The sequence below is a fragment of the Callithrix jacchus genome, chromosome 1 (genome assembly GCF_049354715.1).
Source record: "Callithrix jacchus isolate 240 chromosome 1, calJac240_pri, whole genome shotgun sequence".
Taxonomy (NCBI): Eukaryota; Metazoa; Chordata; class Mammalia; order Primates; family Cebidae; genus Callithrix; species Callithrix jacchus.
Genome location: NC_133502.1, coordinates 195,616,268 through 195,642,833, shown reverse-complemented (window position 1 = coordinate 195,642,833; position 26,566 = coordinate 195,616,268). Strand labels below are relative to the sequence as shown.

Here is a 26,566-nt window from a genome sequence, read left to right as displayed (position 1 = left end):
GTTTTCCACCTCTACTATCTGTGATAAAACTAGGAAGCTCTGGGAAAATGTACCGGGTTAGTGACAGCTGCAAAGAGGATAATTAAATGAGTTGATTTATCTGGGAAGTTCTGTGATTCATGAGCTATCAAAGAGGCAGGTCTCCCAGTAGTGTTAGGAGCCTGAGAGTGTAAATTTGTAGTTTTCTTGACCAGCTCTGTGCTCAATATAAAAAGCCACCCTAAACCCTTCATCCTCTCTGAGTCCCTTCATTTCCTGCATGTGCCCTGGCTGCAGAGCCTCTCCTTCAAGCCTCAGCTGCTTCCCTGGGGTCCAGCGTTCACCTACCCGAGCACCTGGAGCAGTCCCTGTCTGTCTGGATTGAGGCTTTTTCCACAGGGACTAAGCAGAAAGAAACTGCAGATGCTCAGCCATCACATAATGTCTCGGAGCTCTGTGTTTCACCCCGTGGTTCTGTAAGTGTGCCTCTTCAGCAGCACGCTGTTTCACCCGGATTGGATGGGAGCTCCACAGAAGCTGGAGAACCTTTTTTCCTGCCCTGGACCCGAATATCAATTGGATTATTAATGAAATTTATTGCCCATTTTGCGAAGTGGTGACCACAGACCACAGTTGCCTAACAAGCAGTTTTAGATCATTAGGGGGAGAAAGTCGCGTAAAAGTAAAGCATTAACTTTGAAACACTTCCCTTTACCAAAAAAAACACCTGTAAATACTTTCCCTTCTGTGGTTTTCTGCATCACATGAATCCACTTCCATCCAATGTACAGGGGCCCATGAGTTTCACATAACCACAAAGTTTGCCAGGTGCAGTGGCTCACGCCTGTAATCCCAGCACTTTGGGAGGCTGAGGCGGGCAGATCACCTGAGGTCTGAAGTTTGAGACCAGCCTGACCAATATGGTGAAATCCCATCTTTATTTAAAAAAAAAAAAAAGGGCCGGGCACGGTGACTCCAGCCTGTAATCCTAGCACTTTGGGAGGCCAAGGTGGGTGGATCACCTGAGGTCAGGAGTTCAAGAGCAGCCTGGCCATCATGGTGAAACCCCATCTTTAAAAGAAAGAAAGAAAGAAAAAAAAAACCCCATAAAGTTCTAGGCAAACTTAGCAACTGAACCTGACATTGTAACTCTGATTATAAATAAAAATGCCACCTTTTTTTTTCCTGATTAGAGTAACTAGTATTGAATTTGACCAAAGTCAATAAAGGCTTTCTTAGAAAATAGCATGGTTTCCTTGTGTGCCAGGGTCCGTTCTGAGTGCTGCTTTATGCATTGTACAAACGGTATACCTTTCTATTTTCTACTGTATTTTTAATGGGATTTTAGGGTATATTTCTACATTGCACATACTCTGTTATTTAGTAACAGTAACTGCCACTTACTGAACACAAGTCGTGTGGCATGCATTTCCAATATATTGGCTCATTGATTCTTCTCAATAACCACGGGCAGTACATGTTTCTGGGTGGTACGTTTGTGTCCCCTATGAATTCTTATAGAAAGAACTCCACTTCCTAAAAGGCGAGTGGGTAAGATGGTCTGCTCTGCGGATGTCCGAGAGCCTCCTTCTTGTGCGTGGGGCTCAGGAGCCAAGGGTCATAGTGGAAGGAATGGAGGTCTTACGCTTTGTCAACAACACAAACCTTCGCTCATCAAGGTGGACCTGAACACCGCCACTGCTGTGAGCCCAGTTAGCAGCGTGCCGGCTCGCTGTCTCTGTTACGGTTCTAGTCATCGAGGAGACCAGCCAGCTACCTGGTGGCAGGTTTATTACATTAGACCTTTGATTAAACATTAGACCCCTCCCATCAGGAAAGGAATGCCTCTGTGTCTTCACTGGAATAGACACTTGACCTGGATTTGTGTTTGCTTTCCTTTTTTCCATTTTAGTTTTCAAGACGGAGTCTTGCTCTGTCGCCCAGGCTGGAGTGCAGTGGAGCGATCTTAGCTCACTGCAACCTCTGCCTCCCAGGTTCAAGTGATTCTCCTGCCTCAGCCTCCTGAGTAGCTAGGATTACAGGTATGCGCCACCACGCCCAGCTAATTTTTGTGTTCTTAGTAGAGACGGGGTTTCACCATGTTGGTCAGGCTCGTCTCGAACTCTTGACATTGTGATCCGCCTGCCTTGGCCTCCCAAAGTGCTGATATTATAGGTGTGAGCCACCGTGCCTGGCCCGTATTTGCTTTCTTTGATTCTGCTACACATGAAATGTGACATTAATGAATGCCTTAGGTCAGGCGTGGTGGCTCACACCCAGGAGGTGGAGGTTGCAGTGAGCCGAGATCGCGCCATTGCACTCCAGCCTGGGTAACAAGAACGAAACTCCGTCTCAAAAAAAAAAAAAAATTGTCAAATAGAAAACAAATGTGTGGGAAGTAGCTTCTGTCTTTAAACAGAGCCCTAAACACCTAAAGAGTGCTTATTAATTGCATTTTATTTTATAGGATTCCTTTTTTTTTTTTTTTGAAACGGAGTCTTGCTCTGTCACCAGGCTGGAGTGCAGTGGCATGATCTTGGCTCACTGTAACCTCTGCCTCCCAGGTTCAAGTGATTCTTTCGCCTCAGCCTCTGAGTAGCTGGGACCACAGGTGCGTGCCACTAAGCCCAGCTAATTTTTGTATTTTTTTTATTCAGTAGAGACGGGGTTTCACCATGGCCAGGTTAGTCTTGATCTCTTGACCTCGTGATCCGCCCGCCTTGGCCTCCCAAAGTGCTGGGATTACAGGCGTGAGCCACCGTGCCCAGCATTGTAAGATTCTTACAGTTTGAATTTTTCAACAAAGCAAGAGGAAGGGACGCCAAGGTCTCTGGAGTTGAAAAGCTACAGCACCCCGCTGTGCACTGTGTTTTGCACAAGGGCATGCCTAGAGATAGAAAGCTGAATCAAGGCCGGGCATGGTGGTGCTCGCCTGTAGTCCCAGCTACTCGGGAGACTGAGGCAGGAGAATTGCTTGAACCCAGAAGGCGAGGTTGCAGTGAGCCGAGATCGTGCCTTTGCACTCCAGTCTCGGTAACAACAGCGAAACTCCATCTCAAAAGAAAAATAATAATAATAATAATAATAATAATACAAAAATTAGCCAGGCATGGTGGTGGACACCTGTAGTCCCAGCCACTAGGGAGGCTAAAGCCGGAGAATCTCTTGAACCCGGGAGGCAGAGGTTGCAGTGAGCCAAGATCGCATCATTGCACTACAGCCTGAGGGACAAGAACAAAACTCCATCTCAAAAAAAAAAAAAAAATTCTTATGAACAACATTATCTATTAAATTCAATACAACATTCCCCACTAAATGTACCAGAAGTGAGAGTTCCAAGTTGCTAAAGATGTCAGTTACATTTTATGGAGACTGAAAGATGGACACCTCTTACCTGACGGGAGAATGCCACCAAACTGTACAAGTGATCAGCTTTGATTTCTAAGGGGCAAATAAATAGATGTATAGATCTTTCTTGCCTAGATCACTTGTCTTAGAGCACAAGACTTTCCAGAATCCTGATTTTCAGAATGAGGCTGAGAGATGTCAGTGCCATTTTTCTCAGAGGTGAGTTCTTAGCGGAGATAGAAATTGTTCCTTTTCTTTTCTTATTTTATTTATTTATTTATTTATTTATTTATTTATTTATTTATTTGAGACAGAGTTTTCACTCTTGTTACCCAGGCTGGAGTACAAAGGCGCGATCTCGGCTCACCGCAACCTCTGCCTCCTGGGTTCAGGCAATTCTCCTGCCTCAGCCTCCTGAGTAGCTGGGATTACAGGCACGCGCCACCATGCCCAGCTAATTTTTTGTATTTTTAGTAGAGATGGGGTTTCACCATGTTGATCAGGATGGTCTCAATCTCTTGACCTCGTGATCCACCCGCCTCGGCCTCCCAAAGTGCTGGGATTACAGGTGTGAGCCATCGTGCCCGGCATTTTATATATTTTTAAAAAGGTACATTGGTCAGGCGTGGTGACTCACGCCTGTAATCTCAGCACTTTGGGAGGCTGAGGTGGACAGATCACGGAGATCAGGAGTTTGAGACCAGCCAGGCCAACACCGAAAAAGCCTGTCTCTACTAAAAATACAGAAATTAGCCAGGCTTGGTGGTGGGCACCTGTGATCCCAGCTACTCGGCAGGCTGACGCAGGAGAATCGCTTGAACCCAGGAGAGGTTGCAGTGAGCCAAGATTGTGCCACTATTCTCCAGCCTGGGCAACAGAGTGAGACTCCATCTCAAAACAAAAAGAAAAGAAAAAGTATATTGAGATTTGAAGAAAAAGAAAAGAGCGCTGTAGGTGACGGACTAGAAATAATGTTGGTAGAAATAATGTGAGATGAGTCCATAGAATGAGAGGCTGAGAATTTTCATTCTTATATACAGGAGAAAAAGAGAATGAGGTGGTGAGGGGTACAGAACCATGAGAAAGTCCTTGTTAATCACATGGCTAGATCACTGAAAAGGAAGTAACATATACAAACATATGCAGAGTATTTCTCAATCAAAATTTCATTAGGGTGCTGCAGAAGTAAGCTGGCTTTACTTCCCCAGCGGAAAACCAGAAAGAAACACACAGCACCGAGATCCTCACCAGCCTTGTCCCAGAACTCAGAGATGAGGATGAGACAGTCCCTGGGGTCACAGATGAAAAAACTTCAGAAGATGTCAAGAGAATCACACTTAAAGAAGTTTTTTATTTTCGAGACGGAGTCTTGGTCTGTTGCCAGTCTAGAGTGCAGTGGCGCGATCTCGGCTCACTGCAACCTCTGCCTCCCAGGTTCAAGCAATTCTTTTGCCTCAACCTCCTGAGTAGCTGGGACTACAGGCTCCCGCCACTGCGCTCGGCTAACTTTTGTATTTTCAGTAGAGACCGGGTTTCACCATGTTGGCCAGGATGGTCTCCATATCTCTTGACCTCGTGATCCGCTCTCCTTGGCCTCCCAAAGTGCTGGGTTTACAGGTGGAAGCCACCGTGACCGGCCAAGTTTTTGTTGTTTTTTTTTTGGTTTTTTTGAGACAGGGTCATCTCACTCTATCGCCCAGGCTGGAGTGCAATGGCTCACTGCAACCTATGCTTCCCTGGTTCAACAGATTCTCCTGCCTCAGCCTCTTGAGTAGTTGAGATTACAAGTGTGCGCCACCACACCTGGGTACTTTTTGTATTTTTAGGAGGCGGGGGTTTCACCATGTTGGCCAGGCTGGTCTCAAACTCTTCATCTCAAGTGATCCACCCACCGTCGCCTCCCAAAGTGCTGGGATTACAGGCGTGAGCCACTGCTCCCGGTTGGGACTCAGACTTCTATCTCCATGATCCCCCTCCCTCAAATCCGCCCCACTCAAGCGTGCAGAAAACTCCCTGACTCATGCATTCTGCACTGGAAAAATGAGATCGAGATGGCCAACCAGCTTCTCCACCATCGTGGGTTCACTGACAGGAGACCTGTCCCTGACTCAACCCACAGAAAGCGTCTAGTGTGCCTGAAAAGAGAAATATCCCAGAGGACAGCCAGAGACAGAGGGGAAGGCAGGATCCTCTCCAGCCCTGGACCCTTTGCTCTAACTTGGCTGAAGGAGACAGCAAATCAGCGTGGCTGTTCAGCAGTAGCACGTGGTAGGTTTGTTTCACAGGTCCCCCGAAACAAAGAAAAGGGGGCGGTAGGTGCACAACTCCTAACCATCCTTCCCACACTACTGAATGTCCCCTTTGAGACCTCCCTCATCCCAATGGGTGGCACTCAACTGCTTTCTACACCAAGGCAAACCTGGCTTATGCCGCCATCTAGTGTCAAAAAGGAGGCGCTGACCTAGCTGGAAAAAAAATAATAAATCAACAGGTAAATTAAAAATAAAAACTCCGGCGGCCGAATTCCTCGCTTGCTGCGGCCGCGGACCACCCGGAGTCCCGCTAGACGGAGAGCCCTGGTCCGGGGCGCCGGGGCGGCCGAGCGGGCGGCAGGGGTGGCACTCGGCTGCGCCCCGATGCGACGGTGACCCCTGGGGCTGAGCCCGGCGCGTGCCGTCGGAGCCCCTCGCGCCGCCGCGGGCAGCACCCCCAGGCAGCGCTTCCCGGGCACCCGGCATGCCGACGGCCGACTCGGGCTCGTGGGAGCGCGTCCGCCAGCTGGCAGTGCAGGGCGAGCCGGCGCCTTCCTGCGGAGCGGGGGCCGGGCCCGCGCACCCCAGGGGACCTGCTGCCTGCGAGCCACGCGTGGACGCGGTAGGGCCCGGCGACTGCGGCCAGCCGGAGCTCCTGCGGGAAGAGGTGTCGCGCGGCTCCAGGAGGAAGTTCACCTTCTCCGGCAGATGAAGGAGATGTTGGCAAAGGACCTGGAGGAGTCACAGGGAGGCAAGTCCTCTGAGGTCCTCTCGGCCACCAAGCTCAGGGTCCAGCTGGCCCAGAAGGAGCAGGAGCTAGCCAGGGCCAAAGCAGCTTTGCAGGCCATGAAAGCTGACGGGACGCGCTTAAAGGGCGAGAAGACGGACCTGGTGAGCCAGATGCAGCAGCTGTATGCCACGCAGGAGAATCGCGTGGAGCAGCTCCGCGACTTCATCCGCAACTATGAGCTGTACCGCAAGGAGAGCGAAGACGCGGTCAAAGCGCTGGCCAAGGAGAAGGACCTGCTGGAGCGCAAGAAGTGGGAGCTGCGACGCTAAGCCAAGGAGGCCACAGACCACGCCGAGGCCCTGCGCTCCCAGCTGGACCTCAAGGACAACCGGATGAAGAAGCTGGAGGCCGAGCTGGCCATGGCCAAGCAGTCCTTAGCCACGCTGACCAAGAACGTCCCCAAGCGGCATTCCCTCGCCATGCCGAGCCAGACGGTGCTCAATGACAACCAGGAGTGGGTGGTGCAGGCGGACCTTCCGCTGACCGCAGCCATCCGGCAGAATCCACAGACTCTCTACCACTCACACCCCCCTCACCCTGCGGACCGGCAGGTGGTCAGGGTGAGCCCCTGCCACTCCGGGCAGCCTTCCTTCATCTCCGACGCATCTGCCGCCGAAGGCGACCGGTCGTCCACACCCAGCGACATCAACTCCCCTCGACACCGGACGCACTCCCTCTGCAACGGCGACAGTCCCGGCCCAGTTCCGAAGAAACTGCACAACCCTATTGTACAGTCACTGGAGGATCTTGAAGACCAAAACCGGAAAAAGAAGAAAGAGAAGATGGGCCTCGGCTCCATCTCCCGCGTCTTCGCCAAAGGAAAGCAGCGGAAGTCCCTCGACCCCGGCCTCTTTGATGGTATCACCCCTGATTATTACACAGAGAGGGAGGCGGACTGCTGATACGCGCTCCCCTGTGCCTGCCACTCGCAGGCGTGTCCGTGCGTGTGGACGTCGTGCGAGCGTGAGTGCGCATGCGTGTGCGCGTGTGCTCTGGCACACATGCGTGCTGGGTGTGGCCGAGTGCCTCTCACAAGCGAAAACACGAATGTGAACCCCTGTCCCCTGCGTCGCCACCTCTGTAATTGATGTACATACCGCAAACCGTGTGTGAACCTGTCAACTCTGTGGTCTTCGGAGCGATACGGTTGTGTTGTTTATCTGGTTTGTTATTTTTCTTCCATGTTTGGTTTTTCTTTTTTTTCCTTTTTGTTTGGTTTGTCGGTTTGTTTTTGTTTTTTTACCCCCTTTCTCCACCCCCCCTCCTTTTTATGAAACTTGAAAACTTGAAGGACTGCTGTGTATTTGTAAACAACAAAACAATTCTGCACTCAAAAAAAAAAAAAAAAAAAACTCAAAGCAAACATATCAGATAAAAACGAAACAAGCCAGACAGAGAAGACAAATAAACAACAAATCCTTTAATGCAAAGACATAGACTCACATGACAGGAAACAACAGCAAAGAGGGGAACGCTGAGCTCAAATGGACAAAGCAAAGAACCAGTTACTGACCCTAAGGAGACAATACGCGAACCTCTGACCAATAATTCAAAATAGCAGTTTCGAGAAAAGTCAGTGCTCTCCAAGATAACATACAAAAGTAATTCAGCAATTTACAGGAGAAATTTAACACAGAAATTGAAATTTTGAATAATGAAACAGAAAGATATTGGGGTTGAGAAATAAATTCACTCAACTAAAGAATTCATGGACAGGCACAGTGGCTCACTCCCGTAATCCCAGCACTTTGGGAGGCTGAGGCAGGTGGATTGCCTGAGCTCAGGAGTTCGAGACCAGCCTGGGCAACACGATGAAAGTCCGTCTCTACTAAAATTAAAAAAAAAAAAATTAGCTAGGCAAGGCAGCCTGAGCCTGTAGTCCCAGCTACTCGGAAGGCTGAGGCAGGAGTATTGCTTGAACCTGGGAGGCGGAGGCTGCAGGAGCTGAGATGGTGTCACTGCACTCCAGCTTGGGCAACAGACTGAGACTCCGTCTCCAAAAAAAAAAAAAAAAAAAATCAGTAGAGGCTCTCAATCAGCTAAATGAATCAAGTAGAGGGAGAAAACCAGCAAGCTCAAAGACAGGCTTCTACAAAATACACAGAGGAGCAAAACAAACAAACAAAAAGAATCACATGCAATAAAATTGTCTGCTAAATATAGACAATTACCTCGAAAGACCAAATCTAAGAATTCTTGGTGTTCAAAATGGAGTTGAGGCAGGGGCGGTGGCTCACGCCTGTAATCCCAGCACTTTGGGAGCCCGAGGTGGGAGAATCACGAGCTCAAGAGATTGAGACCATCCTGGCCAAGATGGTGAAACCCCGTCTCTACTAAAATACAAAAATTAGCTGGACTTGGTGGCGCACGCCTGTAGTCCCAGCTACTCGGGAGGCTGAGGCAGGAGAAATGCTTGAACCCGGGAGGCAGAAGTTGCAGTGAGCTGAGATTGCGCCACTGCACTCCAGCCTGGCACCTGGCGACAGAGCAAGACTCTGTCTCAAAACAAACAAACACACACAAAAGGGAGTTGAGCAAGAGTAAAGGGTGGAAAGCTGATTCAAAACCAAACACAAACAAAAGCCCAGAAAACGTTCCAAACTTGAAAAAGAGACAAATACCCAAGAACAAGAAGGTCGAACACCAGACAGTTCAACCCAAATAAGGCTGCCAAAAGGCGACAATCACAAAACGCTCAAAGGTCAAGGACAGAGAAGGGTCCTAAAAGCAGCAAGAGAAAAGAAGCAAATAACAGGTAAAGAGGCTGCAATTGGTCTGGCAGCCGATTTCTCAATGGAAATCACACAGCTCAGGAGGGAAAGGGATGGCATTTTCAAAGTGCTGAAAGAAAAACACTGCCGTTTGAGAATACTGTATTAGAGGGCTGGCGCGGTGGCTCACGCCTGTAATCTTAGCACTTTGGGAGGCTGAGGTGGGTGGATCAAGTGAGGTGAGGAGTTCAGCCTGGCCATCATGGTGAAATCCTGTCTTAAAAAAAAACAAAACAGTACTGTATTAGAAAAGTGTCTTCTCAAATATGAAGAGGGCATAAAGTCTTTCCCAGACAAACAAAAGAGGAGAGCGTTCACCACTGCCAGACCTGTGTTACAAGAAGTGAATGCTGGCCGGGCCTGGTGTCTCACGCCTGTAATCCCAGCATTTTGGGAGGCCGAGGCGGGTGGATCACAAGGTCAAGAGATTGAGACCATCCTGGCCAACATGGTGAAATTCCGTCTCTACTAAAAATACAAAAAATTAGCCGGGCGTGGTGGCACACACCTGTGGTCCCAGCTACTTGGGAGGCTGAGGCGGAAGAATTGCTTGAACCCAGGAGGCAGACGTTGCAGTGAGCCGGGATTGCGCCACTGTACTCCAGTCTGGTGACAGAGCAAGACTCCGTCTCAAAAAAAGAAAAAAGAAAAATAAAAGAAGTAAGTGCTAACGAGAATTCTTCAAACTGAAAGAAAAAAACACTAGCATGCAAAAAGAAAACATTTGAAGGTATGAAATCCACTGGTAAAATTAAGTATATGAGCAAATCCCACATACTCTAATACTATAATTTCAGTGTTCAATCCGATCCCCCTGTTACTGACATGCTGATGGCTCACTGTCCGCCTCATCTTCAGCACTCACCCTGCTCCCCCGATTGCCTCACACGTCACACTCCAGGAATATTAAAGCAAAGATCACAACTGTTGTGTTTTTTTGTGCTTTTTTTTTTTGAGATGGAGTTTCGCTCTTGTTACCCAGGCTGGAGTGCAATGGTAGGATCTCGGCTCACCGCAACCTCCGCCTCCTGGGTTCAAGCAATTCTCCTGCCTCAGCCTCCTGAGTAACTGGGACTACAGGCGCACACCACCATGCCCAGCTAATTTTTGTATTTTTAGTAGAGACGGGGTTTTACCTTGTTGACCAGGATGGTCTCGATCTCTTGACCTTGTGATCCACCTGCCTCGGCCTCCCAAAGTGCTGGGATTACAGGCATGAGCCACCGCGCCCGGCCTCACAACTGTTTTTTTAAACGTTATTTTTAGAGATGGGGTCTTGCTTCATTGCCCAGGCTGGAGCACTGTGATGTGTCCCTAGCTCACTGCAGCCATGAGCCCCTGAGCACAAGCGATCCTCCCACCTCAGCCTCCTGAATAGCTGGGACTACAGGCATGCACCACCATGCCATATTTTAAAACAATGTTTATAGAGATGAGGTCTTGCTATGTTGCCAGGCTGGTCTCAAACTCCTGGGCTTGAGCCATCTGCCCATTTCAGCCTCCCAAAGTGCTGGGTTACAGGCGTGAGCCACTGCGCCCGGCCACTGGTTTGTAAAGTTGTTTGCTTATGTAACTTGCTGTAACATTAGACTACGAACTCTTTTGGAGGAAGGATGACTTTTTTCACATTTCTTTTTCTGACTTGCATTAGTAAGTATCAATAAATATGTTTATAACCAATGAGCACAGAGGAGAAGCTGAAGAGAAAGAGGCTGGATGAAGTTAAAGCAGAGAGATTTTGTAAGTTTTCTTAGCTGAGCTTTGAGGTTGTATGTCAGAAACGGTATCTGAGGTGATTTTCCGCCACAGAGATAGGCCTGATCATTTGAAAAGTAATGGATTAGGTGAGGCTCGCATGTGAAATCCTCATTCTGCTTTTCATCTTTCTCTCCTGTTTATTCTGAGCATCCTCTTAGCCACCCAATCTCTGCCACTTAGTGGCTGCCATTGATTTCCCTGTTATTGAGATCAGAGGTTGGCAGCCTTCCCCTGTAAAGGGCTGGAGAGAAAGTTCTTCAGGTTTTGTGGTCTGTACAGTGTCTGCTGCAGCCACTGAACTCTGCCCATGGAGCAAAAGCAGCGACAGACAGTACCTGGGCGAATGAGTTTGGCTGGGGTTCAGTTAAATTTATTTCCAAAAGTGGGCTTGGAGGCTGGGTGTGGGCTCACACCTTTAATTCCAGTAGTTTGGGAGGCCGAGGCGGGAGGATCACTTTCAGCCAGGAGTTCAAGACCAGCCTGGGCAACAAAGCAAGACCCATCTCTAAAAAAAAAATTAAAAGTTACAGCTAGGCATGGTGGTACACACCTGGAGTCCCAGCTACTCAGGAAGCTAAAGCTGAGGCAGGAGGATCACTTGAACCCAGGAGTATGAGGCTTTGGTGAGCTATTACTGTGCCAGTGCTCTCCGGCCTGGTGACAGGGCAAGAACCGGTCTCATCAAAAAAACAATGCACATTCTCACTTACAAATGGGAGCTAAACACTGGGTACTCATTGACTTAAAGATGGCAGCAAGAGACACTGGGAACTGCTGGACGGGGGAGGGAGGGGGGATGAAAAACTAACTGTTGTGTACTGTGCTCACACACCCGTGACAAACCTGTACATGTGCCCACTAAATCTGACATAAAAGTTGAAAGTTTATTTAAAAAACCCGACAGGGTTGAATTTGGCTTGTGTGCCTGGAGCTTGTTAGCCTTTGCTTTAGATATTAACTAACAGAAACTTAGTGCTAATCTTCCCAGGCCGTCTATTTTGTTCTTCTCCGAGGCGATGGATAGAGAAAGGCTTGATCCAGCTGCCTGGATGTTTGCTGACACTTGTCCTGTCATGGATTAATGAAGCATCCTTTTCTGATGAAGATTTCATGCTGCTGTGCGGATGTGTCTTCTCGTCTCTCTAGGCAGGAAACTGCATATCTTCTGGTTTACATGAAGACGGAATGCTAATGAGTATGCCCACAATCTTCAGAGATGGACATACTATCATTTTCCACTTCCGTCCTGGATCTATGGAGTCTTCTAAGAGATTTCACAATGAGGAGAAGCATCGTTTTCCAACTATATAATTGAGCCTTATTTATAATCAGGGATATTATCAAAATATTTAACACTGAAACCTTGCAGGACCTGATCAGTCAGGATGGACGCTTTCTCCAGCAGACCCGGCCATGTGGCTGCTGGGTCTTCGGTGCTCCCTGCTGTGGTCAGCCCTTTAGTTAGGAGCCTGTGGGAGGTCCAGGTGCTTCAGGGAGGAGAGCAGTGGCAGTGGGGGCATCTGGATGCTAAGGGTCAGTGGCAGTGGGTATTTCAGTATTTCACAACTGCTGTGCCCAGACTTGTGTGTACTGGCTGAATTATCAGTGGTTTGTAATTTCTCAGTTTTAGAACCAGTATTAATCCATATAAATCAAGTGCTTTATAACTGTTATTCTTTTATTCAGCAAATATTTATTGACAATCTGTTCTCCATAAGATAGCGTGATAGCACAGTAATGAATAAAGTTCTTTTCCACAAAAGGAGTTTGCAGTTTAATGGGGGATAGTAGGCCTGGTGCTATAGGAATTCAAAGGACCGGGAAGTCACTTCTGTTGTGGGGCCCTGGGAGGAGCCTCCAGGCTGGAAAGGCTTAGGGTGGAGACTCCGATAGGGACAGCGTAAGGAGTGGACTGGCTGCAAAAGGCCATGCTCAGCATTCAGAAACCATCCACACACCCAACTTTTTTCCACCAGGGGTGGGGAAGGCTGGGGATGGGAAGACAGGTGGAGCTCAGAACGTGGAGGGTTTCCAGCAAGGCTGGGAAGCTTGCACCTGATCTGGTGGGTCGTGAGGAAGCCCTGAAGGGGCGTGAGAAGGAGAGGAGCATTCAGTTGTGTTCTACTGACATCGATCTGCTGCTGGGGTTAGAGACAAACGTGGTGGGAATGGAAAACCATCACAGTCACTAGCGCCATTTTGGGGGAAGAGTGAACGTGGCTGGTGAGAGAACAGGGGCCCAGGGAGAGTCCAACCGCAACCTGGGAAGAGCCCTGTGGGTGTGAGCACTCCCACTTTACAGATGACCTGATGGAGACATTCACATGTTTAACTCCTGTTCAAGATTCCACACTTGATAAGCGGCAGACCAAACTCCCAACTGAAGATGTCAGTCATTTTTTTTACTATTTTGTTTGTGTTAACAATGATTAACCATACAAGAGTAAATTATTGTAAAATCTTCAAACAACATACATAAGGAGGGAATCCCTTCCTTGGAGCTTGCCCTTGTCAGACGGCTGGATGAGCGTCCTGGGGCGTCCGTAACTAACTGCCAGGGACTGGGTTGCTTACGATGACAAACGCACGGTGTCCTAGCGCCAGAGGCCAGATGCCCACATTCGAGGGGCGCAAAGGGCTGGCTCCTGAGGCTCCAGAGAAGACCTGCTCCCTGAATCTCAGCTTCTGCTCCTTGCCAGCAATTGTTGTTCATTCGCTTACCTCTGTGTCACTCCAGCCACTGCCTCCATCTGCACACAGCCTTCTCTTTTCTTTGCAGAGATGAGGTCTTGCTCTGTTGCCCAGGCTGGAGTACAGTGGTGCGATCACGGCTCACTGCAGCCTTGAACTCCTGTGCTCAAGTGATTCTCTTGCCTCAGCTTCCCCAGTAGCTGAGACTATAGGCACAGGGTACCATGCCAGCCTACTTTTAAAATTTTGTTTATTTTTGTAGAGATGGAATCTCACTATGTTGCCCAGGGTGGTCTTGAACTCCTGGCCTCAAGCAGTCCTCCTGCCTCAATCTTCCAGAGTGCTGGGATTTCAGGTGTGAGCCACCGTGCCTGGCCAGTTCTGATTATATCTACACAGGCATCAATCAGTCCTCAGGGCTCAGCAGCCTCCAAGGGCATGATGGATTAGGAAGGACATGATGGCCCCATCCATGAGAGCCCAGAGTCTAGGACGTGTGTGGTCTGAGAGCTTCTGGTGGTCACTGGGTCCAGTAGCCCCAAGCCCAGCTCTACTGAGCAGCTCTGAGTGAGGTTGCCTTCCCTCCAACTGATCATTCCAGTCTCTGGAACTGTCCTCTCCTGAGGCTCCGAGGAAGGAGGTCTCCCCTCACCCCAAGGTCATTTGCTGCTCATGCCCAGACTTCAGTGGGCCTGGGGACACTTGGGAATGAGGGACATTCTCACATGAAGACCCATCCCATAGAGTACTGACGGAGGATCAGGGGTTCATGCAGGGGCTGTGTTCCCCTTCTGGGAGCATGGGCCAGCTGAAGTGTTCTGGGGCAGGCAGGATCCCTCTTGTGTTGGGGACAGCTCACCTGGTTGGGACTGTCATTGACGATGGTGACAGGATTAGGTTGAGTATCACAGAGGCCCTGGACCCTTAGGTGTGTGGGGAGCTTTCTGAAAGCACAGAGTTCATGGCTTTCACCCTTCCCCCCAATTTGGGTGTTCGGGTCCCCTTCAGGGCATCATCCTCATGGCTGGAGCAGCCTGGCCCTGTCCTCAGGCCCTGTCCTGCACAGGGTCATTGTGGGAATACTGGGCTCATGCCCATCACAGAAGGGACTCCTTTGGGGCCCGGATGCAAACTAGAGCATCCCAAGGAAGCTGTCACCAAAATGGTGACAGCTTCCAGTGTGGCCCGGTGGTGTTAGTCTCCTGGTCAGAAGGGTGAACTTCCCTCCACCTCAGCCATTTGCCTTGGACTGAGGAAGGCAGGTGGGGTTGACACAGGGGTGACTTCCAATGAATGGAGGGGCTGCATTTATTCCTCAGCCTGAGCCTGTCAAGAAGAACAAGGACATCTTTGGCATCTTGATTCCTTGCCCCAGAGGCAAGAGAGCAGGAAAGGGGACCAGATTGTCACCCAGAACTAAAACAAGCCTTTAAAATAATGTCCAGAATCTTCAGTGATGGGTGGTAGGATACACTGTTAAGAATTTCAGGTGAATTACTGTAAATTATATTTAGTAAATATGATTGAACTGAGTGTGGGGACTTCCTGGTCCTGGTCCTTATTTCTCTGGGCAACTCCAAGCCTTCTGAATTTCTCCAGAGCCCCAATCCCACCCTAAAGTGCACACCCTCCTGTGTGGGCCCCCGCCACCCTGCACCCTTTCCGGGCTGTGGTGCTGGTGCATGCTGGGAGGGTGGTGTCCTTGTTCGTCTTCCTCAGGATGGAGGAGTCACAAGAGAAGCGCGTCTTTCTTTTCTTAAAAATGGTCTCTTGAATAATGTCTCTGTGCATTTTTGTTGATGGGCCCCTGTCCCATCAAGGGTGAAGATGGGGATGGGAGGGTTATGAGGACTGTCTTGCCATGGTGAGACGTGATGTGTGATGAGAGGGAGAAGAGCCCTCAGGCTCACACGTGGGAGTGTAACCGTGGATGTGTGAACTGTGGCTGGTGAATGGCAGGGACCATCGGGGCTCTCAGGTCTCTGGACCATGGTGGAGTGTGTGGCCTGTGACCAGGAGAGGCACGAGGGATGGTGCTGTGGTCCCTACACAGCCACTCAGTAATGATCATTTACTCCAAGGAGCCAGGGCAGACTGATCGGGGGACTCAGTAGCCAGGTCCTCTCTGGCCCAGCAGAGTCTCTGAGCAGGGACCTTTGCATGGTCTCGGCAGGTGTTTCCTCTCAGGGCTCCCCCAATGGATAAAGCAAACCTTCCCCCTCCTGGGTCTGCAGCCTGAGCCCAGCCCCAGCCCCAGGGCTCAGGGAGGGCTGGGCAGTCCCAGACAGAAATGCATCTGCAGAAGCAGCCCCTCCTCTGGAGAGGGTGGAAGGAAAAGAGGCCTGGGCACTCCTGCCCCACCGGGGGTTCAGGGGCTGAGTCCCCCCAGGCCTGGGCTCCTCCCCCAGAACTCCTCGATCACTGCACAGGCCGGGCAGGCCTTGGAGACCAGGTTTCAGTTCCCAGATTGTGTCAGCTCCTGCACCTCAGACCCCATGAGCTTTACACTAGTGGGGGCCCACACTCACCCATCTGCACCTGCGCCTGTGCTGACTCGTCTGCCCACCACCTGTGCATCCCCGGGGGTATCTCAGGCTCACCTGCACCTTGTGCTGACTCGGCCACTCCCCACCTATGCATCCCCGGGGGTATCTCAGGCTCACCTGCACCCTATGCTGACTCGGCCACTCCCCACCTGTGCATCCCCGAGGGCATCTGCTCTCCTGCACCCTGAGCAGTGGCTTCCGTGTTGGTGACTATATGAAATGCTGGGACACATCCCCGGTTCCACCTGAGATAGGACCCAGACTCAGGCAAGCACCAGGGCTCCTGCTGAGTCTGATTTTCACTGTGCTACTGCTCTTGGCAGTGGAAGCTGCTTTAGCTCCTCGCTGTGTTCAGACAGAAAGTGTGTAAGACAAAACCCCTGGGCCCAGAGACGGTGGCTGTGAGTGTCTTTCCACTACCTTCTGTGGAGCCCCTCAGGAGCCACCTGCCTCTTAGTGAGACATGCCCACGAGCAGGAGAAAGATGAGCAAACAGGTGGTGCCTTATCATAAGTCAGCCTCGGTCATCTCAGGAACGCACAGACGGTCGGGGCAACACAGCCCAAGGCCCATCCCCCAGGAACCGGACTAAATTAGGAGTGGGAACTGTTTTCTGTGCCTGGAAATCCTGGTCAGTACAGCCACATCCATCCGCACATGCGCTTCAGCAACTGATTCCACACAGGGAGCCTGGTGTGTCCAGTGATGCGTCCAGGGCTGACGCATAGGCACTCACCCTGCACACGGACACGCTCTCCTCTGTCCCAGCCAGACGACACGTGAGGGGGACACGGCCACTAACCACCCTCACTGCTAACAGCCCCCGGACTCACCAATCACTCTCTTCTAGGGCCTCTCAGGTCTTAACACAGCTCCACGTGACCCTGCTTCTGCTGTGGGTTCCCTTCTCCAGGGACTTCTCACTAGGGAGGACGATCTCCAGACATCAGAGCAGCACACGGCCCTTCACAGCCTGACTCCTCCTCGCAGCCCCATGGCCGGGCTCTCTGCTCCTCACCCTTGGCCAATCTCTTTAATAAGAGAGTAAATTCTTGCTGATTTCCTACAAGTGCTGTGTTCCTCCAGCCGGAGAGAGGCTACTGATGCATTTCTTCTTTGTTATTTTTCTTTTTTCTTTCTTTTGTCTCCTTTCCAAATAATGAACTAACCTCCCTGGAAGTTGCCTCAGGCCCTGCACAAGGTGAGAACTGAAGTCTTAGCAGATGGAGGGTGGGCAGCCTCTCACTGCAGGCGCTGTTATGTTTTTGCTCCACAATGAGTTCGCCTAGAACTTCCAGGACAGCACCTCGGCCACACAAACCATTTGGCACAGGTCCCTGAAGTCCCTTGCACAAGCCCTTTTACAATATAAAAGTAGAGAATCTCTCCTGGTCACCCGCTCAGAGATCAGGTGATGGCAGGGCACCATGGGCATGGCTGTGGTGTGGGGAGCAGGAAGGTGGGTCTGTGAGGTCCCCGCTGCCCTGGGCTTCCTGAGACCTGAAGTCCCCACAGCTGTGGGTCTTGTGCCTGCAGCCCAGACCTGCCGGGAAGACAGTGGATGGCGTCTGTCCCTCTGCCGGGCCTGGCACTCTGAGGAGGGGGAATTGGTAACATTTGGCTCATCTGCTCTACATTCCTCCTCCCTACTGCAAACATAAACTGCTCCAAGACAGGTCTCGCAGAGAAGAACCAGCCCAGAGATGGATGTGCACGGAGAGCTGCCCTCTGGGTTTGGGGAGGTGCTGGGAGAAATGGAGGCCACTCACACCTGCCTTGGAGGGAACGGCTCCCTGAGGCCACAGGGGCATGGTCATTCCTCTCTCCCTCTCTCACCCCCACATACCCCTCTCTCCTCTCTGAGCACACACTGTCATGGACTCTGCAGTTTCCAGCTTCTCTGTCCCTCCAAAAGTCAGGTCTCAGCCTGTGCTGACCCAGCGGTCCTCAGGATTCAGCCTCCAGGAAGCAGAATCTCCACCCGCAGGGAACACCGGCAACATCGGGGATAACTGAGGTCCTGCTGCCAGGACAGCCAGGAAATGCCTCAACATCTGCTCTGCTGGGATGAGCCTGCTCTGAATCCCAGGGCAGGTCTCAGCCCCAGTCAGCAGCTCAGCCTCCCAGAGCTTCCCTGGGCTCCAGTAAGTGCAGGAGGCTGATGATGACACTGACATGGGACAGCAGCCTCAGTGCTGATCACACAGGGCTTGAGACCACGGGAAAGGAAGCCCCAAATTCCCCTGCACTGTCAGGGCCGGGGCCATCCCCCACTCCAGCCAGGCTGCACCTCTGCTGAGTTCTTCCACCCCAACCCAGGGTACAAGGCCTGACAGTCCTGAGAATGTTGTCCCCTCTTTTCTCCACCTCTCCATGACTCGGCCATGGGCTGCTTTGATGCAAATAGCGCAGTAGTTCTGTGTTGAAATCAGTGTTACTGAGGCAGGCTTCATAGGAAATCATGTGTCTATAGTAAAAGCACAGCTTGTAAGAAATGTGCCATTGCACTCCAGCCTGAGTAACAAGAGCAAAACTCCGTCTCAAAAAAATAAAATAAAATAAACTGTATCATTAACATTTTACAAATTACACATATTTCCTTTTTTTCTGATTTCACCCCCTCCCCCTTCCTGATCTCTGAAGCCACAGGCCTGGCTGGGCTGCCCCTGGGAAGTCTCTGTTGGAATTCACTTGGGGTGGCTGGCAAAATATTAGGGAAAGTTATAGATTAGTCTCAAGCCTTTTGGAAGGCTGTGAGGTTTTATTCGGACAGGCTGAAGGCAGCCAGTCCATTACGTTGGGGAAAAGCTGGGGATGATGAGAGGCTTTCCCAGTTAGGTGTTGACCCCACATCCCTTTGCCTCTTCTCTTTTCCTCATGTAAACTTTGTGCTGAATGTTCCTCTCAGGGGGAGGTGAAAGGGGAATTACCCGTTAACGGTGTTTGCTCTGGGTCACTCTTTTCACCATGTTAATTATCCACAAGCATGTTAGCTTGCTGTCTACAGGTGGCGCCTGTTAACTCGCTCAATTAGACCCTCTACCTTGTCACAAGGACAGAGGGCTTTCTCAATCCCAGGGTTTCTTGCCTTGGTGTAGGGGAGGAATCGGATCACACGTGGGCTTGGAGAATGAGTGCAAGGTTTTATTGAGTGGGAGAAGCTCTCAGATCGGGAAGCAAGCAGGGAGATGGCTTTCCCCTAGAGGGGGGACATTGGCGGCCCAACCCTTCCCCAGTGGTGGGACTCTTCTTCGACCACTCTGGCCAAACTCCACGTCATTCTGCTTCTGCCCGTGGCCTGACCGCATGCTGGCACCTGACAGGGCATCCCTCTCAACATTCAGCCACCTCTGTGTTGCTCCACTGATATGCTTCTCTCAACGTGGTGGGCCAGGGTGGTCTTGGGAAATGCAACATTTCTGCACAAAGGCAGGAGTGCTTGTCCTCACCTAGGTCCATGGGGGTGGAGCCCTACCAGGGACCTCACCCTCCTCTACCCAGCCCTGCCCTTCCCGTTTTGTATCATTTAAAGGGACCACACTCTTCCCTTCCCGGCACTTCTGTATCCTAATTACAGAACAGGTTGCTTTAGAAAAACAGAGGGGAAACTGTAGCCCAGTCAAAGCCCCGCAGGGAGGGTGAGGACACCTGTAGGCCATGCAGGAGCTTTCCCTGGAGCGTGGGTCTCCCTAGTCTATTTCGGCTGGCAATTGGAAAATTCTTAGTCCTAGAAGAAGGAAGAACCGGTGCTGAGGGCAGGCTCTCTCCCGGTTTGTTTATAAGCTGAGGCTGCCATTCGTGACTGACCCTATCTTGCCAGGAAACAGTATGTATCACATGTTATGTATATTGCCAGATTTTCATACATGAATGAATTTGGAATAAAATAAATCAATGAAGCATCGCCCCTATTTTGGACAAAGACAGGCACTCCTTCCTTGCTGTGAGGTGGGACTCTTCCCCCAGCAGCCTCTCAGCGGGGCTAGAAGGACAGAGGGGATGGCTGGGAGTGCACTGGCAGTGGTGCCTGTGGATGCTTGAGATGGACGCAGCCCTGCCGTGCATGGGCATGGCGGGTTTTCCGAATGGGCTCAGCTGCTGCTGGGTCATCCTCCTGGGTGGAAGAGGCTTGGAAAAGAGAAGCAGGACTGGGATGAGGCTCAGAGTCCTCAGCTGTGAAGCGAGAGGCCACCTAAATCATCAGGAAATGCTCAGTGTCCCCATGTGCCCAACTCTACACTGTCATGCAACAAGAAAGTCCCCTGACCTCTCCTGTCATGTTTAACTGCCGCGAAACTGCCAGTATCTTCTGACATCCCCTGGGCTTGCCCACACAGGCCGGAAGGGTGGCTCCTTACAGGGGGAGGTGTGGGCCAGGAGCTGGTGCTCTAACTCTGCTGTCCTGGGGCGCTTCAGCCAGGCTGATAGGACTCACTGACCATCAGGGGTCCTGCCGGTTCTAATTCATCACTTCCAGGATGTGTAGCTCACAGACTTTGAATATTTCTGAGGATATTTTCCTGGCTTTATTGAGACAGTTGAACAATTTTAAAATATGTATATATAAGGTATAAAATGTGAAGGCAAACAATGTGAAATGATGACCACCATCAGGCTCATAACCATTCCCATCCCTTCACATTGTTGCCGCTTGCATGTGTGGTGAGAATATTCCAGGTTTGCTTCCTCAGCAGATTCTGAGTGTGCAGTTCATCACTATCAACTACGGTCACCATGCTGTGTGCCAGGTCTCCAGAACGAACTCACCGTGTAACTGAAACTTAATGCCCTTCACCAGCTCTCCATTATCTTCACTCTCCAACACCACCCTTCTACTCTGTTTCCATGGCTTGGACTTTTTAGGCTAATGGCTGGGTGAAAATCTGTGACATGTGCACAGATGACCTGGGCTATGTGAGCACTGGGGCCACCTTTTAACTGTGGGTGGTGTCTTGGAACTCTGCATGCCCAGGTACTTCCAGGCATATGCGTGGGGCTCAATCACCCCTGCCCTGCAACCCTTGAGCCCGCTGCTGAGTGAGAAATGCCTCCCAGTGGTCCTGAGCTTCCACACAGGGCCCCACTCCTCACTCACCTGCATCTCTGTCACAGAGAAGCTCAGGAGCATGGCTCATTCTCTGTGCCTCATTTTCGGAGGCACGGGGCTGGAAAGTGAGCCACAAACGTGTCAATGTGTGGTAAGGCTGTGGTGAGCCATGAACGTGTAAATGTGTGGAAAGCACAGAGTGGTGGTGGGGTTCCCCTAGAGAACGTTGATGTGACACCTGTGCTGCGTAGGTGGGACACGTCTCCTGAGGAAACACACTCCCACCCACACACTGTCACACCGCATGACACCCATGAAGACCCCCCAGAGTCCCATGCACAGAAACCCACCTACCTGGAGGGACATGGCTCCTCCAGGGACTGTACAATGAGGCCCGGGTTCTTCACCTGCAAAAACTGCTCCTTCCACTGCCCCACCTTGTGCCCAGCAGGAAGCTGGAAGCAGATCTCCAAACTGAAGGCAGCAGGAAAGCCCCATCTTTCTTTCCATCTGGATTTTTCATCAGTGAGTCAGTGATTGCAGAATCCGGGCTGTTTTCCTGAGGCCACCTGCAATTACAGGAGAGAAGAGACCATGAGGACCAGTCACGCTGCGTGGTGTTTCTCAGGCCTTTTGCTCCCACTGTGAACACAGAGTCCCAGATGGAAAGCAGTGGTCAAAGCCAGCACACACACCTTGGAGGAGGTGCAGGCTTTCCCTGGAGGATGCGTCTCTCTAGTTCACTGTGGCTGCCAATCACAAAACTCTTAATCCAGAGAGAATTTGCTGCTGGGCAAAACTTCCCATTTCACACAGTTTAAAGCCTGACACTGCCCCTCCTGACTGCCCTCTCCAACCAGTGTCCTCTGGAAGAGTCGGCCAGGGTCAGTGCAGGCTGCTAGAACAAGGCTGGCTGGGTGCGGAGGCTCCCACCTCTTATCCCAGCACCTTGGCAGGCTGAGGCAGGTGGATTGCTTTGAGACATTGATCCCCACCTGCTGGGGCCTGTCCTGCAAACCCTGACCCTGTGACAGATGAATAAATACCCTCCACACACAAAGTACCGTGAACAAGTCAGCTGCTCTCAGAGGGCCATTGCAGCTACCCAACCCTTCAATACCTGTCCCTCCTCACATTTATTCAGTTTAGATTTAATGACAGAAGCTCTAATTCAACATGCTTGTGGATAATTAACACGTTATAGATTTGGTTCCAGGGCCCAGAGCAAACACCATTAAGGGGTAATCTCCCTTTGACCTCCCCATAGAGGGCCATCGGCTCAAAGTTTCGTTTTAACACCATGTGAGTAAACAAGGGAGTTAAAGGCAAAGGAATGTGGGGTAAACAGACTTAACTGGGGAAGCTTCTATTATCCCTAATTTTTACCCATGACCTCATGCTCTAAGGTAAGAACTGGCTGCCTTCAGCCTGTTCCATTATTACAAGTTATGAAAAGCTTTTGGCCTTCCAAAAGGTTTGAGACTATATCTTGTAACTTTCCCTGATATTTCTCTTAATAACTTGCCAGCCACCCTGAGTGAATCCCAACATTGTTTGAGGCCAGGAGATCAAGACCTGCCTAGGCAACATAGTGCGACCCCCGTCTCTATAAAAATATAAAGAAACTTTGCCTGGCATGGTGGTGTGTGCCTGTGGTCCCAGCTGAGATGGGAGGATCACTTGAACCCAAAAGGTCAAGGCTGCAATAAGCTGAGATCGCACCACTGCGCTCCAGCCTAGGCAACACAGTGAGACCCTGTCCCCAGAAAAGAAAAGATAACCCAAATACCATGGGCTGAGTGGTATAAATGCAGTTTTTTCTTTCTCACAGTTCTGGAGGCTGGGATGGTTCAGAGCCTCCAGATGCTGGCACCATGGACCAACATGGCATGATCTTTAATGTCTATTGAAGAAGCTACATACTCTATGACTCAACCGAGGTGTCATTTTGTAAAAAAGGAAGAGACAATTTCACAAATCAGCTGTTTCCAGCTAGGTGTGGTGGCTCATGCCTGAAATCCCAGCACTTTGGGAGGCCAAGGTGGGCACATCACTCGAGACCAGGAGTCAGAGACCAGCCGGGCCAACATGGGGAAACCCTGTCTCTGCTAAAAGTGTGGTGGTGGGCAGCTGCAATCCCAGCCACTCGAGAGGCTGAGGCACGAGAATCACTGGAACCTGAGAGGTGGAGGTTGCAGGGAGCCGAGATCATGCCACTGCACTCCAGCCTGGGTAACAGAGTGAGATTGGTCTTTAAAAAAAATTAGCTTGCCGGGCACGGTGGCTCATGCCTGTAATACCATCACTTTGGGAGGCAGAGGCGGGTGGATCATGAGGTCAAGAGATCGAGACCCTCCTGGTCAACATGGTGAAACCCCATCGCTACTAAAAATACAAAAAATTAGCTGGGCATAGTGGCGCGTGCCTGTAATCCCAGCTACTCAGGAGGCTGAAGCAGGAGAATTGCCTGAACCCAGGAGGCGGAGGTTGCAGTGAGCCCAGATCGTGCCACTGCACTCCAGCCTGGGTAACAGAGTGAGATTCGTCTTAAAAAAAAAATTAGCTGTTTCCAAGGAACAGACAGAATAACAGGTGAAGCACAGGGGGTTGTCAGCAGGAGAACAATGAGTGCATGCAAGGTGGAGCAAGACATTGCAAATTTAAAAAAATTATGAAAATGCAAAATAGAAAGTAATCCATAATGCTGACATATAGTTAATAGTGTGTAAATATTGGTTCATTAACCATGACAAATGCACCATTCTGCTATGTCAGTTACAGGGGAAATGGAGGAAAGGGGCCTGTGCTAACTTCAGTATCTGTTCTATTTTTTTTGCTAATGTAAAAGTTATCCAAATAATAACATCTATTAATTAAAGAGTCATTTTGCAACACTATTTTGGAGGCCGATCTATTGCAGCAAATGTTCAACAATCAGTTAATGTCTAATCAAGAGCTTCAGATGTGTTTCGCTATTAAATGTGAACCAAGTGAGCTGTGAATGTATCTTTATGTGGTTGAAACACTACTGATTGAACAGTAAATTAAAATTTTCTCACATGAATAACAATATGGCTTAGCATTTTTATTGCTTTATTTTAAATATGCAACTTTGGAACAAACCTGAATCATATTCTTGAATCAACATAAGGGCTGAGTATCTGCAGTGCCCTCAGCTCACCGTCTGCAGCTGTGCCTGTAGTCGGGGGCCCCTTGACCTGCTGCTGGTCTGGGGTGGTATAGATTCTTGCAGGAGGAAAATGCTTTCCTCCTCAAATTCATCAGCTAAGAACCTGAAAAATGCACTCACAGTAAAGAGAGCTGCTGACATCTTGTTGGCAGAAGACCAGAGGAAAGAAACCATAATTGATGCAGAGCTCAAACGGTGGATCCCACTGCACTGACTCCCCGACAGCCTCTGAGCCAACGCTGGGCTTTCGGAAGATCTTGGGTTCTCACGTGCACTTGAAACACCTAAGGGAAAGGTTGTGTGGAAAATGCCTCAATGATGAGATGGTCCAGAAAGGCAGCTGAGCAGAGTGACTGAGCATGGGGGCTGGGGCCTGAGGGCCTGGGCTCAATCCCACTTAGAGGCACGAAAACCGGGGAACATCCTGCAACCCCTCAGCCTCCAGTTCTCTGCACTGCTGCCTAAACACTTTAATAGGGCTGACTGGTTAGCATGATGAGGCCAAAGATCCTTGAACAGAGTCAAAGCTTTAGAAAAAGTGGCTGATTCTTCAATGCTCCATGATCCCTCCATCAGTACATGCCTGGGAGAAGAAGCTACACACTTGACAGTGGGTGACCAGAGAGGGGGCATGGATGCTTCAGGGCAGGGGAGGGTAGAAGTTGGCTTTTCTTCATTTGCCTGTGGGAGGCTTTCCAGCGCATGGACAGTATATGTGACCATCTCCTGTGATGCCCACATCAGCCCTGAAAGTGGGCATGGCAGGAGCTCTGGCCTGCACTTCACAGTTGGAAGAAATTCTCTTAAAGGCACGTGTCTTTCCAGTGACCACACTGCTGTGTGATGCACCTGGGGCAGAAACATGCCTGAGGCCTCGGGGCCAGAGATGTCTTCACACTCCAGACCTCCAGATCGTGCTCTAGACCCCCCAAAACATGAACTCCCCTGACCCTCGAGACGTCCTGGCCCAAGGTTTCTGTGGGAGGGCTGATGTCCTGGAATAGATGCCTGAGCCCAGAAGAGAGCTTGGACACAAGACCCGGTCTCTGTCTCTTCCTTTCCATCCCAGACCCCAAACAGGATGTGGTTTATCTCAAACGAAGCCCCTTGGAAAGACGAGGGTGATTCAAAACAGGGCAATCCTTTCATAGCAGCGTCACAGTCAGCTGCCATGGGCTACACATTTCCAATGATCAGTTGGCAGCAAGGGACCCCTGCACCCAACTAACCCCTAACTGTATAAGGCTTTGTAACACCCAACTGTATTAGAAAGCAACTTTCTAAACTGTCACATGACCGCTTCGCTTCCCTCCACTTGACCAACCCTGGGTGAGCAGCTAATGCCCTTATCTGATAAGGGGCGCCTGGGCTGGAGTGTCAGTGGCTTGATGAACTTAGTTTATAGAGCTTCCCACCTGACTTACTATTGGTCTGAGCCACTGTCTGTGCAGCTGGACTAAGGCCTGGCTGAGGATGGGCAGTGGCTGCACCAGCACAGAGTGGACCTTTCTTCCTGTTCATTTCTTCCAAACCAAAGGTCAGCATCTTCAGACTCCTATTTCATCCCAAGCCCCGCAGGGACAATGCACAGAGTCCCTTATCCTCTTAGAGGGAACTCTCCACAGCTACAGCCTGGAGACCCCACCCCAGGACTGTCCCTGAGGACCACCCAGGTCCTATTTCTAATTAAATGTCCATTCCTCTAACCTGAGGGCTCTGTCTCTTCTCACCACTCTCCCCAGCAGCACCCTAAACAGTAGGGATCCTGTCCTCATCCCACATTTATATCCGTATCAAAACTCCAGTCTTTCCTTTACAAAACCAAAATGTGGCACACATACACCATGGAATACTGTGCATCCATAAAAAAGAGTGAGTTCATGTCCTTTGCAGGGACAATGATAAAGCTGGAAGCCATCACCCTCAGCAAACAGGAGCAGAAAACCAAACACCGCATGTTCTTACTTATAAGTATGGGAGGGGAACATCACACACTGGGGCCTGTCAGGGGCAGGGGGCAAGGGGAGAGCAGTAGGACAAATAATGCATGTGGGGCTTAAAACCTAGATGGCAGGTTGATAGGTGCAGCAAACCACCATGGCACATGTATACCTGTGTAACTAACCTGCACATTCTGCACACGTATCCCAAACTCAAAGGAAAATTAAAAAAAAAAAACCTTGGAATCAAGATT

The 26,566-nt window shown here is 50.4% G+C and overlaps 1 protein-coding gene and 1 pseudogene across 2 annotated transcripts in view; one reads left to right on the top strand and one right to left on the bottom strand.

The window, feature by feature from the left end:
- Positions 1–6,063: 6,063 nt before the first annotated feature.
- Positions 6,064–9,256, top strand: LOC128928772 (kazrin pseudogene; annotated as a pseudogene). The gene has a single exon (XR_013527330.1). The product of XR_013527330.1 is annotated as a kazrin pseudogene (transcript).
- Positions 9,257–24,551: 15,295 nt separating this feature from the next.
- The window catches only part of LOC103791252 (uncharacterized), a 35,477-nt gene continuing 33,462 nt past the window's right edge, over positions 24,552–26,566 (bottom strand). Inside the window, exon 23 of the mRNA XM_078336543.1 lies at positions 24,552–24,656. The gene's annotated coding sequence lies outside the window, so the exon portion shown is untranslated. The remainder of the gene's footprint in view (positions 24,657–26,566) is intronic.